Source organism: Bombus pascuorum, chromosome 16 (assembly GCF_905332965.1).
Source record: "Bombus pascuorum chromosome 16, iyBomPasc1.1, whole genome shotgun sequence".
In the NCBI taxonomy this organism is placed as follows: Eukaryota; Metazoa; Arthropoda; class Insecta; order Hymenoptera; family Apidae; genus Bombus; species Bombus pascuorum.
The window spans coordinates 6,099,286-6,115,725 of NC_083503.1; the positions used below are offsets into that span (position 1 = coordinate 6,099,286).

Below are 16,440 nucleotides of genomic sequence, written 5' to 3' on the forward strand. Positions count from 1 at the left end.
CTAAACAAACACGGAACATGATTTCTCGCCGATATCCAATTTCCAATATCAGCGAAACAGAAGCAAAAAGCACAGCTGGAACAATATTTTATACACAGTAGAGGCTAGATGGATCAGCTCGTGCAAAGATCGTTTCACCAGATTGCCAGCTTGCGAGCCACAAGCCAATTGAGTTTGTTCAATAAGCTTTCTGAACGTCTCGTACAGGTAGTGATTTCTTCGTAGACTCAAGCTACAAGGCCGAACGTATCGACCGTGAACAGAATATGGTTACGTCTCAACTAGGATATGACGAAAGATATGAATGACACGAGTATCATCTATGATCTTATAACGAAGATCCAGAAATATTTAAGCTCTGTTATGCTTCTTCCCTTAAGACGGGTACTCGATCCCGAGACCGAACAGGCCGGGTTTCTCATACCCGACTTGTTAATTCGGACGTTGTAGGCTGACGTCTACAGAATTATATAGTTTTGTTCATCGTTTGTGTATCGCTAACATAGTGGGAAGTAACCGATTCCATTCTTCCATTCTTCTCGTAACGCGTACAACATACCGTACAACAGACAAGAGAACTACAACGATTCCTCATTTAGAGAATTAAAGCACGCGGGATTTATCGTTCAAACTTGCGTTCTAACATCTACGGGTGTCTACATCGAAAGCGTGTGGCCAAATTCGCCGAGAGTTCTCACTTAATCACGATACTTAGTGACGATCCTGGCGACGATTCGTCAGTATGAGGATAGATCGTCGGTAGAGAAAAATTGTACCGCTCAAACAAGCTTTTTCGTACATCATTGTGAGAAATAAGAATACCCTGACCCACTTTCATGAAAATTAAACTATGATTCACGTATATATACAAAACTAACTCTTCATTCGTCATTTTCAAAATCAGAAAAACCACACAAATTTAAACACTGACAACAAAAAGGGAAATTTCATGTTAAATAGAAAGAATATAGTATTACGAACATTAATACGAACGTGACTTCTTCGACGCTTTTAGAATTTCGAGATCACACATCAGACTATATTGGCATTTCTATGTATTGTATGATTTTTGTTGGGAAAATCATAAACATACAAAATTTTTCTGTATATTCTGTAAATCTAAGAGACTCTTTTTGTTAAAATGTTCTTCCATTGAAAAAGATTGTTATTTTATAGAATTTAGAAAAGTTTATGTAATTTCAGAAAACGAATAAAAATAAGTTTACATAAATCAATAATTTGAATATTGTTTACTTCCTTTTTTTACATAGAATTAATAATAAAGTTATTGTTAATATTCTCCTGTGTGAATTTTTTTCAATTTAAATTGTCGTTTAAATAGAATACTTTTTTGCATTTATGCAACAGTTAAAAAAGATTATGAACTTAGACACCTTTTAAAAACTTCGAATTAATTTTCAAACTAAAGGTTTAATATATCTCCATTTACGATTTGAAATTTAAGATAATACCAGAACTATCCTTGTTAAAAGCACCACATTTTATAGCCTTTTATAGAAAGAAACTGAAACCAACAGTTCAACATAAGATCATAATTTATCAACTATTTTCTCTGATTCAATTTGCTTAATTCTCGACATTGAAATAGATGCTTTTCGTTTACTGTTATATAAGTTCTTAAAATATGCAAACGAAAAGACTTGTAAATATTTCAAAATTTCACGTAATGCAATATACTTTCATTCGAAAATTTCGTTTTCTTAACTTAGAAGTTAGAAACTGTGTTTTGTGTCTTATGTCGTAGTTCTAAGTACTTAAGCTCGAGCCCTAGTTTATCGTACTTTGAAATGGCAGATCCCAAGAGCATAGCACAATGAAAAATAGTCTTAAAGTTATATACTCCTGAGAATCATGTAATTTCAACACGTTCCTTATATTGAATAGTAGCAATTAATGGTAATAACTATTGCTAATTGTAATTAGTCCGTTTGTAGCATGTAACCAATTGCATTTATTACGCTATATTCTTAGAAAATAGTATGAACAAATATTTAAAAATTATCAATTACAAGTATATATATGTAGAAGATGAAAGGACACCGGGCCTTCCCCTTGGAATTCTTTGGAAAATTTCCCAACACTATCTTTATAAATTAAACCGATCATCATAAATCTGTAGTCATCATAAATCTTTATAAATTAAACTTATATCTTTTATGAGGTCTATTGGGTGTTTCCTTTTTAGTCTTCTTGCGATGTTTGTTGTGTTGCACGTTTCAGCTGCCAGCTGGTTCGGGTGTGTTTCTGTTCTTATTCTGCATCTTGTTGCGAATCTGGTAATCTCTTCCTTCACCGTTGGTATTCCCAGGTCTTTCCGTATGTCCTCGTTTCTAACGTACCACGGGGCGTTTACCATTGTTCTAAGGATTTTGGCTTGGATTGTTTCTATTTTGTTTATGTGGCTCATTGCTGCTGTTCCCCATAGTGGAATTCCGTATGTCCAGACTGGCTTTATGATTATTTTGTATATTTTCAGTTTGTTTTCTGTGCTTAGTTTGGATTTTCCGCTTGTTAGCCAGTGCATTTGTCTCCTTGCTATCTGTATTTTGTCTATTATTGATTTGATGTGCTGTTTCCATGTGAAGTGTGTATCTATGTGAAGTCCAAGGTATTTGACTTGCCTTGTTTGTGTTATTTGCGTGCCGTTCAGGAAGATGTTTGGTGTTATCTGTTTTCTCAATGTGAATGTGATGTGGTTGCATTTGTTAGGGTTAGCATTGATTTGTTTGTCTTGTAGCCACTTTTCTATTTTTGTGATGTGCTCTTGTAGTATCGTGGCTGCTGTTACAGGGTTGGTGTGCCTGACTAGCACGGCTGTGTATAGCGTGTATAGTATGGGTCCTAGGACGCTTCCTTGTGGAACACCTGCTTTGATGTCTTTGGCTTCGGAGTGTGCGTCCTTGATTTTTACTGTGAAGGTTCTGTTGCTTATGTATGATTTTATTATTTGGCATATTTTTTCCGGGAATTGTTTCTTGATTGTTTGAATTAGGCTTTCGTGGTTTATTTTGTCGAATGCTTTCTCTATGTCCATGAATAGGGCTGTACAATATTGTTTGTTTTCTATTGTGTGTATTATTTCGTTGACAAGCCTGTGCATTTGTACTGTGATGGAGTGTTTATTTCTGAATCCAAATTGATGGTCTGGTATTAGTTTTTCCCTCTCTATTATTGGTTTTAGTCGGGCGTATATTACTTTTTCTAGTATTTTGGAGAGCACGGGGAGTAGTGATATTGGTCTGTAGGATGTCGCTTCATGTGGGTCTTTGCCTGGTTTGGGTAACATTATGATTTGTGCCTGTTTCCATAATGTAGGATAATATTGTATTCTTAGTATTGCATTGAATATTATAGTGATTAGTCGTATCGCTTTTGGAGGGAGGTTTTTCAATATTTTGCCATTGATTAGATCGATTCCTGGTGCTTTGTTGTTTTTTGTTTTTTCGATTATACTTCTAATTTCTTGTGCTGTTGTTTTGGGTATGGTGTATTGCTTATCGATTGCAGTGCTAGTGGCTAGCGCATCGTCGTCCGTATGGCTATTGTGGTTGGTCTAGTCCAAATGAAGATTCCTTACAGGCAGCTAATCATAATGTTAACCAGACACATATATATCTGCTTTCTAAACAAGAAAAATATATCTGTGTGAGGTACATTTATTTAGAGTATAATCATAACTCATGCTATATAAATATTTAATATAATAATGTAATGTAATGACATTACATATCCCTACAATTATTTTATTCTTCTAATAAAATGTTTTTTAGGTTTAATTATTTTTTGTTTTTTATGTTACAAATATTTCAATTTATATTTTGTAGACTTACCATCTTTTCCAGTTGGTAACCAAATCCCTTTATTTATAACGAACGATGGATTTTAAGCCGGTATTATTGCTGAGAACTAGTATTGGTTCGTGTTGACTTCCGTTTGCTATAAACAAGGAAACAACTGTGCCCAAAATAGATCTTCTATTTCTTGGAATGTCTTAGATACGAAAAATTCGTGAGTCCAACCTGGACCAAAAAGCGCGACAGAAAGTCCTTCGTGTCGTATTTTTTGTAAAGCCTGTAGATTATAATGGTTTAATGAAATATTAAATGACTATATGCTACAATAAAATAAGTAATATTGTAATTACATATGTTGAATTAAATCCACCACCACCAGGACAACATCTTCCCCAAATATCAAGTCCTACATAAATATCATGAATATCTCTGCTGTGATTTTTTGCAAGTGCCAAACCGTTTTCCAATTTTGATTTCGTCCAGTTATAATTCAAGTAAATGCCATCGCAGTTTAAAAAGAAATCTCTGAAACATTGTATTCAGAACATTAAATAAAATTTACAAACAGAAACAATTGTAATTAAGCTCATTTTGCCAATTGAATTTTCCTTCATTGGTTACGCCGTCGTACCATATAATTTCAGAATTTCTAATTGCTTCATGAATATTTTCTGTTAGATATTTTACAAAATAAATTAAATTATTAACTTGCTCACTTTTAATGGTATTTTCAATATTTAACAACCAGACTTATAAAATCGAATTTATAAAATTTTGCAACAAGTATTAATGCATCTGCAAATCTTCTTACTTCTTCCTGAGATTCAAGTATTACATCCCAGGTACCTTCTCTCTTTCCGTAATTACAGTACCAAGAACTTTTACACCATGATTATGTGCTACATTAATCCATCCAAAAGGTGGCGCAATTATGAAATGATGACTAAAATACACAAACGTGTCAATAACACTCCAGTGATAAAATAGGTAAGAATCATAAGATTCTGATCGATATATAAATCTGAAAAATCACGGGTATATTATGTATAATATATGAATTGATAAATATAGCGATTTCTATTACCTGTCTTCTAGGCAGCCACCTTTCATATCATGACGAAGCAACGTTTTAGGATGTACTTCTCTATCCAATTTTTCTAACTGCGTTCTTTCTGCGCTTATTTCTAAACCACTGTACACATAATCAGTTGAATCTCGTAGTTATTCAATTTCCGGTCATGGTTTCAAATTACCCACGTTATCGAATAATTCTTTTAAGTTTTCGAAAGGTTGTGACTATGTAACTTCGGTTGTCATCTCTCTGATTTATACTGTTCTACACACCACTTTCAAATAGTTTTTAATTCATTAACTCAAACAAAGGTTTCTCTTCTTATTTGCTTCACTGGAAAGTTGTATACATGCATGATAGTGTTCCCATCTAAGGGAACTAGCATATCAAATTACGTCACATGATTTAACATCATTATCTACCAACTGCTAATGAGCAAAACAATGTTCATTTCTCTATCTGAAACAAAGTATATAAAATAAAATTATGAATTTATAATGCACGTACATCAATGTTTATATGATTGTTTCGACTTTGAAAGTAATATTCTTATTTACATAAGTATATATTCTTTAATATTTTGCAAAAATTATATCGAAACAAACAATTTGGAATAAACATAACTAAGTAAATACTTTAACTTCTTTTTATATTTAATTAAATATTTTATTTGATTTGAGTAGAATTTAACACCTAACCTTCACGTTTAAAATATTACTCTTTCTCATTCTATCTTTCAATTTTATTTCTTCTGCTTCCGTTTTATGATATTTATGACATTTCTTAGTTCAGATATAAGTAACTTTTTCGTAATTTATAAAAAATGACACTCTTTTTAATTATCGTACACTATTAACCCATTACATGTCTTGTTGTAATTTAACTTTTAGCAACTTAAGATATGTGCACGTACAGAGTAATTTTCTTCCTAAGAATAATCATTTAATATTACGATAATACTAGAAACTTAAATTAATTACTGTTGCTAATTAATTTGCAAATAACGTAATGCACAGCCATACACAAGTCATACAAGTTATACTTATGTCCTTTAAGTCACCAGAAATGAATTTTAAATTTTATATTATATATTAATATATATTATAGGGAGAAGCACTATACAAAATGATAATGTTAAAGGCATACATGTAATTTATTAGTATAGATACTTACTATATACAAAGCGTTCTCTTCAAAGATAATATGTCGACTACCAAACGATCGACGGCAACCGAACGCATTTCTGGTACTGATAATAATAGTATAGTCGCAAGATAGTTGTGTATCCATGTCCAACTATAAAATTTGAAAATCGGCGCTTGGTCTCGCGGCATGTCGCATGTCTCATGGGACATACAATGTATCGCCTACGGTCTACGATGTGAATATATTAATAAACTTAACAAATTTGTTATTATTTTCTCTAGGTAATTTTTCTCCCTCAAGATTCTGAGGAAAGTACTGAACTGTTGACTCGTTATCAGTATTGTCAAAAGTTCATCATTTATCACCTTTCCCGCTTCATAGTCAGGTTTTTCAAACTAAGAGCGGCATACGGTACATTTGTATTGTACGTGCGAGAGGGAGGTAACGTATAGCACAACCACACACAAGTATGTATCCCCTTCGTAGTATGTATGCGAGCGTTGTACGATGGCCTAGGACTCCGTTGAGAGAAAAGAGAGAAGCGCAGTGTGAAAATCTTATGCCCTAGATCTCTGGCGAGTATCACACGTGGCGAGCAATTACGTGAATATTAGAATAAAGTTCCTTATAATACCTCTCCAAGTCCTCTCCATATTTTAATAGCCGTAAATTGGCGCAGCAGCGCCAAAATTTGAAAGAATAAGGAAACACATATGTACGTATCTTTCTTTTGTGAGACAGAAGAGCTTTATTTTTCTGGTCTTCCAACGTTGCCGTCTGAAGCGTGCTTTCCATTTGCGACTAGCCACGCGATTATAAAATCCATTGCCGAATATGGCACAATTTTTATTCGTACTACCGCGATTATGGATCGCGCGCGACTCTAAAGTTGCGACTTACCTCGACAAGTCAGTCGCCTGCAACTACAAAGTATACGGAACATGTACGTGCTATTATATCCATCGTCAGAAGAATCGCGCGGGACCGAACGTCATTTTGCTGCTAGAAGTGTGGGGACTCCTCACTAAGGACGTCTTAATATATAACACTATTAACTTAAAGCACTATATAATATTATGTAGTTGTAAATTATAATATTATATACTATTATAGTATATAATTATAATACCCTCAATATAAATAATATTGTTATTCTTGATTTCCATATTATCTTGGGTCACAGAATTTGCCTGACTTCACACGGATTTAGAACCATGACGTATATTACACATATATAATATAGATAATATAAGGATAAAGGGAAAATCGAAAGAAAATCGACATACCGTAGGTGTTTCTTTTATTTTGCGTAACTATACAGTAATTTACAGGCAAACATCAAATCCTACGGTTACAACACTGACACGACATTTTATTATATTTTATTTTAATTGGCAGCCGCCAAAATAAAATAAAATAAAATTTTTTTTTTTATTTTGGTTATTTTACAATTTGTCCTTGTGGACATTTGGTAAAGTGTCATATCTTGTAGGTCATATCTTGTAGGTCATATCTTTTTTTCTTCACCTACAAGATATGACACTTTACCAAATGTCCACAAGGACAAATTGTAAAATAACCAATATAAAAAAAAAAATTTTATTTTAACACACAAAACATCTATCTACAACATCTACATCTAAAACATCTACATCTAAAACATTTAGTACTAATATGGGGAACTTCTTCGCCTTTGTCATATGAGTCGCTCTGGTCCGTGGTTTTGCATACCTGTAATCAGAATATCGTGTCCGTCCGGACACAGTATTTTATTTGGCCTACCTATATGTTGTTTGAAAATAAGATAAGAGAAAAATGTAAAGCCGAAGGACCTTACCCCTTCTGTTATGCGTCCTAATTGTGACCGGAGCGGCCACTACTCCATCGGTTGCTGTTTGTTCGAAATCCAATTCAATCATGCTTCCTTCGGGTAGCGGAGAATATAATATTTGAAGGACCGGAGGTCGGTGGACCTCGTTGTTGTTCTCCCGCCGATATTTATATCCGCTTATACGGATCATGCATAGATCAGGATAATGGTCTACGATCTGGAACGTAAAGAGAAAATTCATACGTTTAGTCTCGTATGATTGTATGCCATGTTATATTCTTGCGCGAAACGATGCCACGACAGTTGGATAAGGTAGTTAGTACGAATATACGTTGTTACAGGCAGATATATCTTTTTCATTTTCAGCTATTTTACGGGGATGTTGAAGAAGTTACAGTAACGAGATATTTTAGTAGGATTATAGTAATTTAAACTTTGATATTGCTACGTCCTTCTATATGAAATAATTGATTTCAGAAATGTGTAATATTGTTCAAAATATAGTGAGAAAAAATTCTGTTAAATATTTATTAGATTTCGATTTAAAATTTGAAGTTAAGCGAACGCAACGTGATCCATGTTTTGTCAGTTTTTTTTTTTTTTTTTTTTTTTTTTTTTTTTTTACAAAGATATGTATTATGCACTGAAGCAAAGTATAAATCAACGTCAAATTTCGGTCTGTTCTTTTTCAGAAAACTTTAGATTTTGAAGCAACGTGATAAAAGTTGTTTGTAATATTTTGCAGAATCTTAGCTAAATAAATCCTAAAATTTATAGCGGATCCTTAAACCGTTGAAAAGTTTACTGCCAAGATGTGAAAAAATTAGATTGGGTAATGCAAACATTAAAAATGCATCAAAATATTGTTAAATAAGGATTAGCATTGTTTCGACATATAAGGTCAAAACGTATTGATTCTGTTACAATGGTCAAAATGTATTGAATGTATTCAATTTCTTGTACTATTTCCTTCCGTTACGACGAACGACTATAGTGGCTCTCTATTAAATGCTATTCATATATGTACGTACTATACGCGACTATAGTCACTCGTCACAAAACGTCGCGCTTGTCACGAATCAACTTTCCTTTTTGCCATGTGGTACGCCAGATGTGACGGTCCTTGCGAGATTCCCCGTAGTCCGGACGCCAAGACCTATCTATTGTTTCAATAACTCGCAGCAGGCCTAAGAAGACGACATAAACCGAATTTGTTCAGTTTCAGTTTTCTTCACTTAAACATTTTCGGTTTATGTTTGTTGCACTCGACTCTTACCTAATACGGAGAAAGCGGGTACCTGGCAAGATAAGACTTTTCCCATAAACAAGGATGCCCACGAGTCATATCTAGCTCTCCTTGTCTTTACTACCTAATTCATTTACCAATGGGCATCGCGGATCGTTACCCTCACTTTTCCACCAAAAAGTGTGGACAACGAATCCGCGTTCTGAGTTCCAAAGGGAACACCCACGCCGAGCTTTCTTCTTTGATGGTACGAGACCGTTCAAACAGTTCCATTTCTAATTCCAATTCAGTCACAATATTGACCTTTGTAATAAAACACTAAGTCTAAAGAATAAAGACTATTCCACAAATCAACAGTTGTGTAATTATTCAGAAATTACGCGACACGCTCCGCCGTGTCATTTAGGACCATTTTTGGTTGAACGACTAAAAGCCAACTTGTTTGAAACTGTATTTACATGTGCGAATTCGAACAACCTAATTAAGGTTCATCGACTTAATCGTTCGTCCAAAAATTGCCTAATGCAAACAAGATTTTAGGTGTGTGTGTGTGTGTGTGTGTGTAACGTTGTGATATTTTTAGAATTCAGGCGATCGAGTCGTGAAAACTCAAGAATCGATTTTCTAAAGTCTTCTTCCGTATCTCCTAAAATCTCCTCTTCTAATCCCTCTTCTCTTCCTCCTTCTCCTTCTAACTCTTAACTTGCTTTTCATTTTCGTTGTTCTCTATCTTCGCTTCTCGAAATCCTGTTTTATTCTCCTTCCTAAGTCCCTGTCCTTCTCTATTTATATCGTTCGACCGACTCCCAGTAAACACAGGCAAAGTGGTGTCCTAAATTCTATAGAATTTACAGATATATATTAGAGGCGAGTATAATCGTTCGCGACAACAATCAACACTGTGAGCGTCTGGATTCACTGGATATTGGATACGTAACACTCATTTACAGAAATAGCAAACATATGTACAATTGTCGATATAATATATCAATATTTCATCCACAGTTCATTTGTTTTCTTCTTCTTCTATTTTTTTTTTTTTTTTTTTTACCGTAAGAACTTCGCAATATAGATCCACTTAAGATCCATTTATACGAAAACGTACAGTGACCGTGCCGTGTTCGGACGTTCATGCGTTATTATTTGTTGTATCCGATTGGATGTATCCGAGATGAATGTGGCAGTCAGGTTGAAGTTATACACGATACATTATTATATTATTAATTATTATTATATTATTATATTACCTATAAGAGCGGTACTTCTGGACGAACAAGAGGAAGAAGTGTACCAACAAAAGGAGGAAAGATTGTGGTGTACATCCGTTATGACAAAACCGCAAAGAAAAAGGAGAATTTCATATTTATAAGCAACTAATAAATTACGAACAAGAGTTTTATGAATACTTTAGAATGATACAGCATTCTTTTAATATTTTACCGAATAAAAATCTAATATTCTCTTATTTACATCTGACAATCTTTTTTAAGGTTTGTTTCGCGCCACCTTCTTCCCCGAATAGTTTCAGCTAATACAAAATTAATCTAAGCAACTTTTGAACTCGATTGGATAAGAGGAAATGGTACCCTTGGGTTCTTAAATATTAAAATTACTTAAATAATTATATAATCGATATATACTCGATTGTATTCGATTATCTGCTAATCTTATTATCCTTTTAGTATTGATTATACCAAAAAGTTGTAGATTTAGACACGACGCATCTTTTACATTCTACTATTTTTTGTCGCATGATAAACAGTTTCCGAAAAACAAAAAAATTGGTAACTGTAGATTGTACAATACATTTTGATAAATTTGTTCATAAATTTTTATAAAAAAATTTGTTCAATATTGAAATATGTGTGCATACATAAATCAATGAAATGAAATAACATAAATTCTCAAAGCATGAAATTTTGACATCATTCACGTTTTAATTATTAAAAGTTCGGTTCAGAATTAGCATGATCGCAGCATAGTAAAAAGATTATTACAGTATACGAAATGTAAAATAGCTTCGTGAAAGGGACTGAAAGAAATTAATTAGATAAGAGGCAGAAGGAATTAATGGATAAAACCCTAAATCCGATATATAATAATACTTGTATAACCTTTATGATTTTGGTCTAATTTATATTTCAAAAATGTAATAATTGCCCCTTTTTCCAGACAAAATTTTACGCATGTTGTTCATTATATATTTCTTCCTCTTTTGTTCAAAATTAATGAAATGTATGGTGCGATTAATTAAATATATAACAAATAAAAACTGGACTACCTATGAAATTTTAGGTTTTTTTTTTCATTTCAATTTCTCTTCATTTCAAGGAATATAACAATATATATATATATATATATATGTCGGGTTGACGTTAGGGGCGTTTAATGAATCTTCACCAGTGTTGTTCATGGTTGTCGCACAGATATTTATTACACAAGTATGGCTGATACAAGATTGACAATCGGACGCGGTAGCTGGACGCTAATGACAATGGCCCTAGGTTCGATATAGCGAATCCACGGTCAACGGGATAACGAATATACTTTGCTTCAAAGTCTAAGTCGGACTCAACTTACTACTCGTGATACTAGGAACGCTTGATTGACTCTTAGCTAATCGGATTGCCAGAAAAGAATGACTTTCCGTCGCGACGACGCTGCAGAGGAAAACTATGACGGGGTGTGCCTAAGGGCACGAGATCATCGGATTCGTCAAAGAAAGCCTCCACTCGGAGGGTGAGGGAAATAGGCGCTGCTGTTAATTGGTCAATTTCTATGTTGGCGGTTAGAAAAGGATGATAGCCGCCCTAGAGAGAGAGTTCCTAGCAGGCAACGTCGTACGTGACCAAATCAGGCTTTCCCATAACTTCCCGCAATAGGTGACAGATTTACAGGCTGATAGAATAAAGACTGTTTGTCAATCTGAAGGACTTTAGTTAACTAAGTCCTAAGATTTGTAACGGTTCCTCAGGTTATCTGAACATAAACTGTAAACGATGCATCGGCATCTGGCGATCATCTGGCCCAAAGAATGGGGTCTGTGTGTGGCGAGCTGCGGGGCTGTTGGAATGTCTTATTGTCAAGTGTCTGTACTGCCAATTCTTTAAAGGAAAGCTATGTTACTTTATATCTCTGTTAGGTGGAACGTTCATCCCGTGACCGTGGCTACGCTCGGCGCCTCGAGCCTAAACTCATTGTCTCAAGTTTCGAATGACTGTGTCTGGGTTATTTCGTAAATGCTACAGTATTGAGGCTTTTCCAAATAATTCCAACGGGGGGGCCCGGTGTCCTTTCATCTCCGACATATATATATGTTAGAGATGAAAAGACATCGGGTCTTCCCTTTAGAATTCTTTGGAAAATACCCAATACTTTAATCTTTATAAGTTAACCCGATTACAATTGTCCGATATTTGCGATAATGAGCTTGGGCTCGAGGCGACAATTAATCGCCGAACGCAGCCGTGGTCGCGGGATGAACGTTTTTACCTAATAGAAGTATAGAGTAATTGTATAGCTCTCCATAATAGGAATAGTTGTAGCGGCACTCGACAGTAAACATTCCAATGGTTTCTGTCCTGTGGCTCACCACGCACAGGCCCTATTCTTTGGACAAGGTGATTACCAGATGTCGATGCATCTCCACAGTACATGTTCATCTAGCGTGAGGACCCGCTATAAATCTTATGATTTAGTTAACTATGGTCCTCCAAACGGACAGACAGTCTTTATCCAAACAGTCCCTAAATCTATCGCCTACTACGGGCAGATACGATAGAACATCTGATAGATAGATAGGAGATCTGCTTTCCTCACGTACCTCCTGCTTCCCGCTAGCAACTTTTTCTCAAGGGTGGATAGCATCCCTCTCTCACCACCATCATAGAAATTAACCAATTAACAGCAACGTCCATTTCCCTCACTTTCCGAACGAAGGCTTTCCTCAACGAATCCAATGGTCTCGTTTCCCTGGGCACACCCCATCTTAGTTTCCCTCTGCAGCATCATCGTGACGGAAAGTCATTCTCTCGTGAGGTCTCATTAGCGAACTACATCGCGTCTTTACGATCGGTGAATATTCTACGTTTAACAAAGAGTTAGTTCACTAATACTTATATCGTAGACAAGCAAGTTGAGTACAACTTAGACTTTGGAAGAAAGCACATTTTAATATCCTATAATATCCACACTTGTGCTAATAAACATTACCTCGATTGTATAATAACGATGGCTAATTCCGGTGAAAATTCATTACACGCCCCTGTTAAGGTTATTCAGTGGATCGAATTAAAGAAATGCGTGGGCAAACTGCAAGGTATTGATAGTATATATATTGTAAATAATAAAGTACAAAATGTGAAATACTATGTAAGCCGATCCAAATCCTCTCGCTAGTGTCACGTAAAATAATGATAAATGAAAGGAAATTTAAGGAGAAAAGAAACTTTTATTTTTTTCTTGTGTTTCCAATACACTTCCGAGCTCTAGGCGTGACTGTTCAAGACTCCCTGACTGCTCTACTGCTCTTACTGAGGAAAACTCGGCGAGGGTTTCCTTCTGAACTAAGGACGCGGATTCGCTGTTTACTCTTTTGGGTAGAATAGTGAGGGTAACGATCCGCGATGCCCATTGGTTATGGCCAATGTTAATAAGTACAATACGAGGAGAAAGTCTCCTGTAAATTTGGCTCATGGGTGTCCTTGTTCTTGGGGAAAACCCAGCAGTTTCGCAGGGCACATCTGCTTTCTTCGCAATTAGCGAGGATGTGCAACAGACCAACGGATTTTTGGGAACCTTCATAAACCGGCGATGTCTATATGACTGTACCTTAATGTTTAACAGATGCGGTTTATGGGGGTTCCTTGGGCCTAATACGGGCCACCGTGACGATGGGCAGGCCTAGGTGGCCTGACCATGAGGGATGTCCCGCGGACCATCTCACGGGACGTAGTAATATAGCTGCTCGAATTTCAGCCGTGACACTAGCAACGTTACCCTGAGACTGAAAGAACTGCCGAAACCAACGTCGCATGTGTACCGCTTATGGTCTTTCCTCGACGCATTCTTTTGTCTAGGCGCTATCGATGACCTTAGCGCTTGAGAAACCGAAGACCAGATGTAGAGTTTTCTCAGTGGTGACGATCACTTCAACACCCTCCCTAAAACTCTACATCCGTATATACAATTATCTCTTTGTAAATATTCGAAGCTTAATTTCGTCAATACCTTTCTCTTTATTATTCAAATTAATTTATTACTAAAAAATACTACAAGAAAACTTAACAGATCATGCAGAGTTTTTCTTTTTTTTTTTTTTTTTTACAAGTAATAACCACTTCGATAACCTCCCTAAAAACTCTACATCTTTACAAAAATTACCTCTTAATATCTCTTTTACATTTCAAACCTAATTTCGGTCTCAAATAATCAAATCTTGGTTTTGGCAACGCTTTTGTACATATATCTGCCAGTTGTTCTTCGCTTGTTACGTACGTTACATCAATTTCGCCTCTATTGTATAAATCTCGCAAGAAATGATATCTTACATCAATATGATTACTTCTTTGATGGAATTCCGGATTCTTAATTAATTTCGCGGCACTAGTATTGTCTACATATAGCATATACTTGAGGATATCTACATATTTTACATTCAAGAAATGTTTTCTTCAGCCACATAATTTCTTTCGCTCCTGAGGCTGCACTGACATACTCAGCTTCTGTCGTAGATAAAGCTATACATTGTTGTCGCTTACATTGCCATGTAATGGCCGCATTCGCATACTTACATACAACGCCTGATGTCGACTTTCTTGTGTCTTTTGGTTTCTCTACAAGAATATTTTCATGGTGCGATTTCATTTCATCATGCATAGTCGTTTCTCCTAACTCTTTCTTTTCGGATGTCATCGCTTCGTTAAAATCCACCGGTAATTTTTCCGCTACGTACGTTACTGGACTACCATAAAAATCGGTTCGTTTTATTTTGTCTCTATCTCTCAATTGTCTCACATTCTCGTTGGTTACATGAGGTTGTTTTTCATGTTCACTCACTGCGCTTTCATACGTACATGCTCTATCGCTCTGCGTACACACATCTTCGCGCTCGACAATTTTCGGTAAATTTACACTAACGAATTTTGCAGTTCCTAGTTCGGGCTTAAATATTACGTCACGGCTTAATATTACATTTCTTACGGTCGGCACATATATTCGATACCCTCGTCCGTCATCTAGATAGCCTACCAAATATCCTTTGTTAGCCTTTTTGTCAAGTTTACTTCTCTTTTCCGCAGGTATGTGTGCAAAGCATTCAGTACCGAAAACTCTAAACTTTTCTACAGCTGGCGATTTCCCAGTTCCCTTTTGACTGCCGAAGAGTGCAGACGTGCCGGGTGCCCGGAGAGGTCTCTCCCTCGAAACCGGACGTAGAGAGAAAGTGTTCCCGAAAGTGCGAAAAACAGGGAAAACAAAAAAATGCAACGAGTGCCACCGCTCAGGATATCAAACAACGGCGAAACATACGCCGTACACAAAAACATGGAAATCCAAGAATCTACAGAAACCGAAATGGATATTACTCGAATGAGCGACGATACAAACGCCAACAACAACGATATGACACAACAAGACGGAAGTTGGAAGGTCGTAACTCCCAGCAAAAGAAGAAAACTAACAACAAACGTAAACACCAGGAGAACTGCAGAAACAGAAAGTAAGCAGTGGCTCCAGGAAATTCCCCTACAAAACTCCTTCAGCGCACTGCCACAAGAGAAAGAATCAGACACAACGGAAAAACCAACACACGACACGAAACCACCACCAATTTACATAGACGCACAGGTAATAGACACCCTCCTCGAACTACTAAACAACACGGCAGGCAAAGAAAATTACAACATCAAGCAACTAAAATTAGACCAAATAAAAGTGCAAACGAACACCCCAGATACCTATAGAAAAGTGGTACAGCTACTAAAGGAAAAAAACGCCGGATACCACACCTACCAATTGAAATCGGATAAAAGCTACAAGGTAGTAATAAGAGGATTACACCCAAGAACAAACACAAGCAACATATGCGACGAACTAGCCAAAATCGGACACCAGGTAAGGGCAATAAACAACATAACAAGATTTGATACCAAACAACCACTACCGCTGTTCCTAATAGAACTAGAACCGAACAAAAACAACAAGGAAATCTATGACATTAAACAAATCTTAAACACAATAATCACAGTTGAACCACCCAGACAAAAAAAAGACATACCTCAATGCATGCGGTGCCAACAATATGGGCACACAAAAAATTACTGCAACAGAA

General features: G+C 35.9%; 1 long non-coding RNA gene across 1 annotated transcript; it reads right to left on the bottom strand.

The window, feature by feature from the left end:
* Positions 1–3,314: 3,314 nt before the first annotated feature.
* Positions 3,315–5,390, bottom strand: LOC132915195 (uncharacterized). Its single transcript, XR_009659799.1, has 4 exons — positions 4,532–5,390; positions 4,166–4,340; positions 3,852–4,092; positions 3,315–3,643 (listed from the first exon to the last, which is right to left on the bottom strand). It is a non-coding gene; the product is annotated as an uncharacterized LOC132915195 (long non-coding RNA).
* Positions 5,391–16,440: the final 11,050 nt, after the last annotated feature.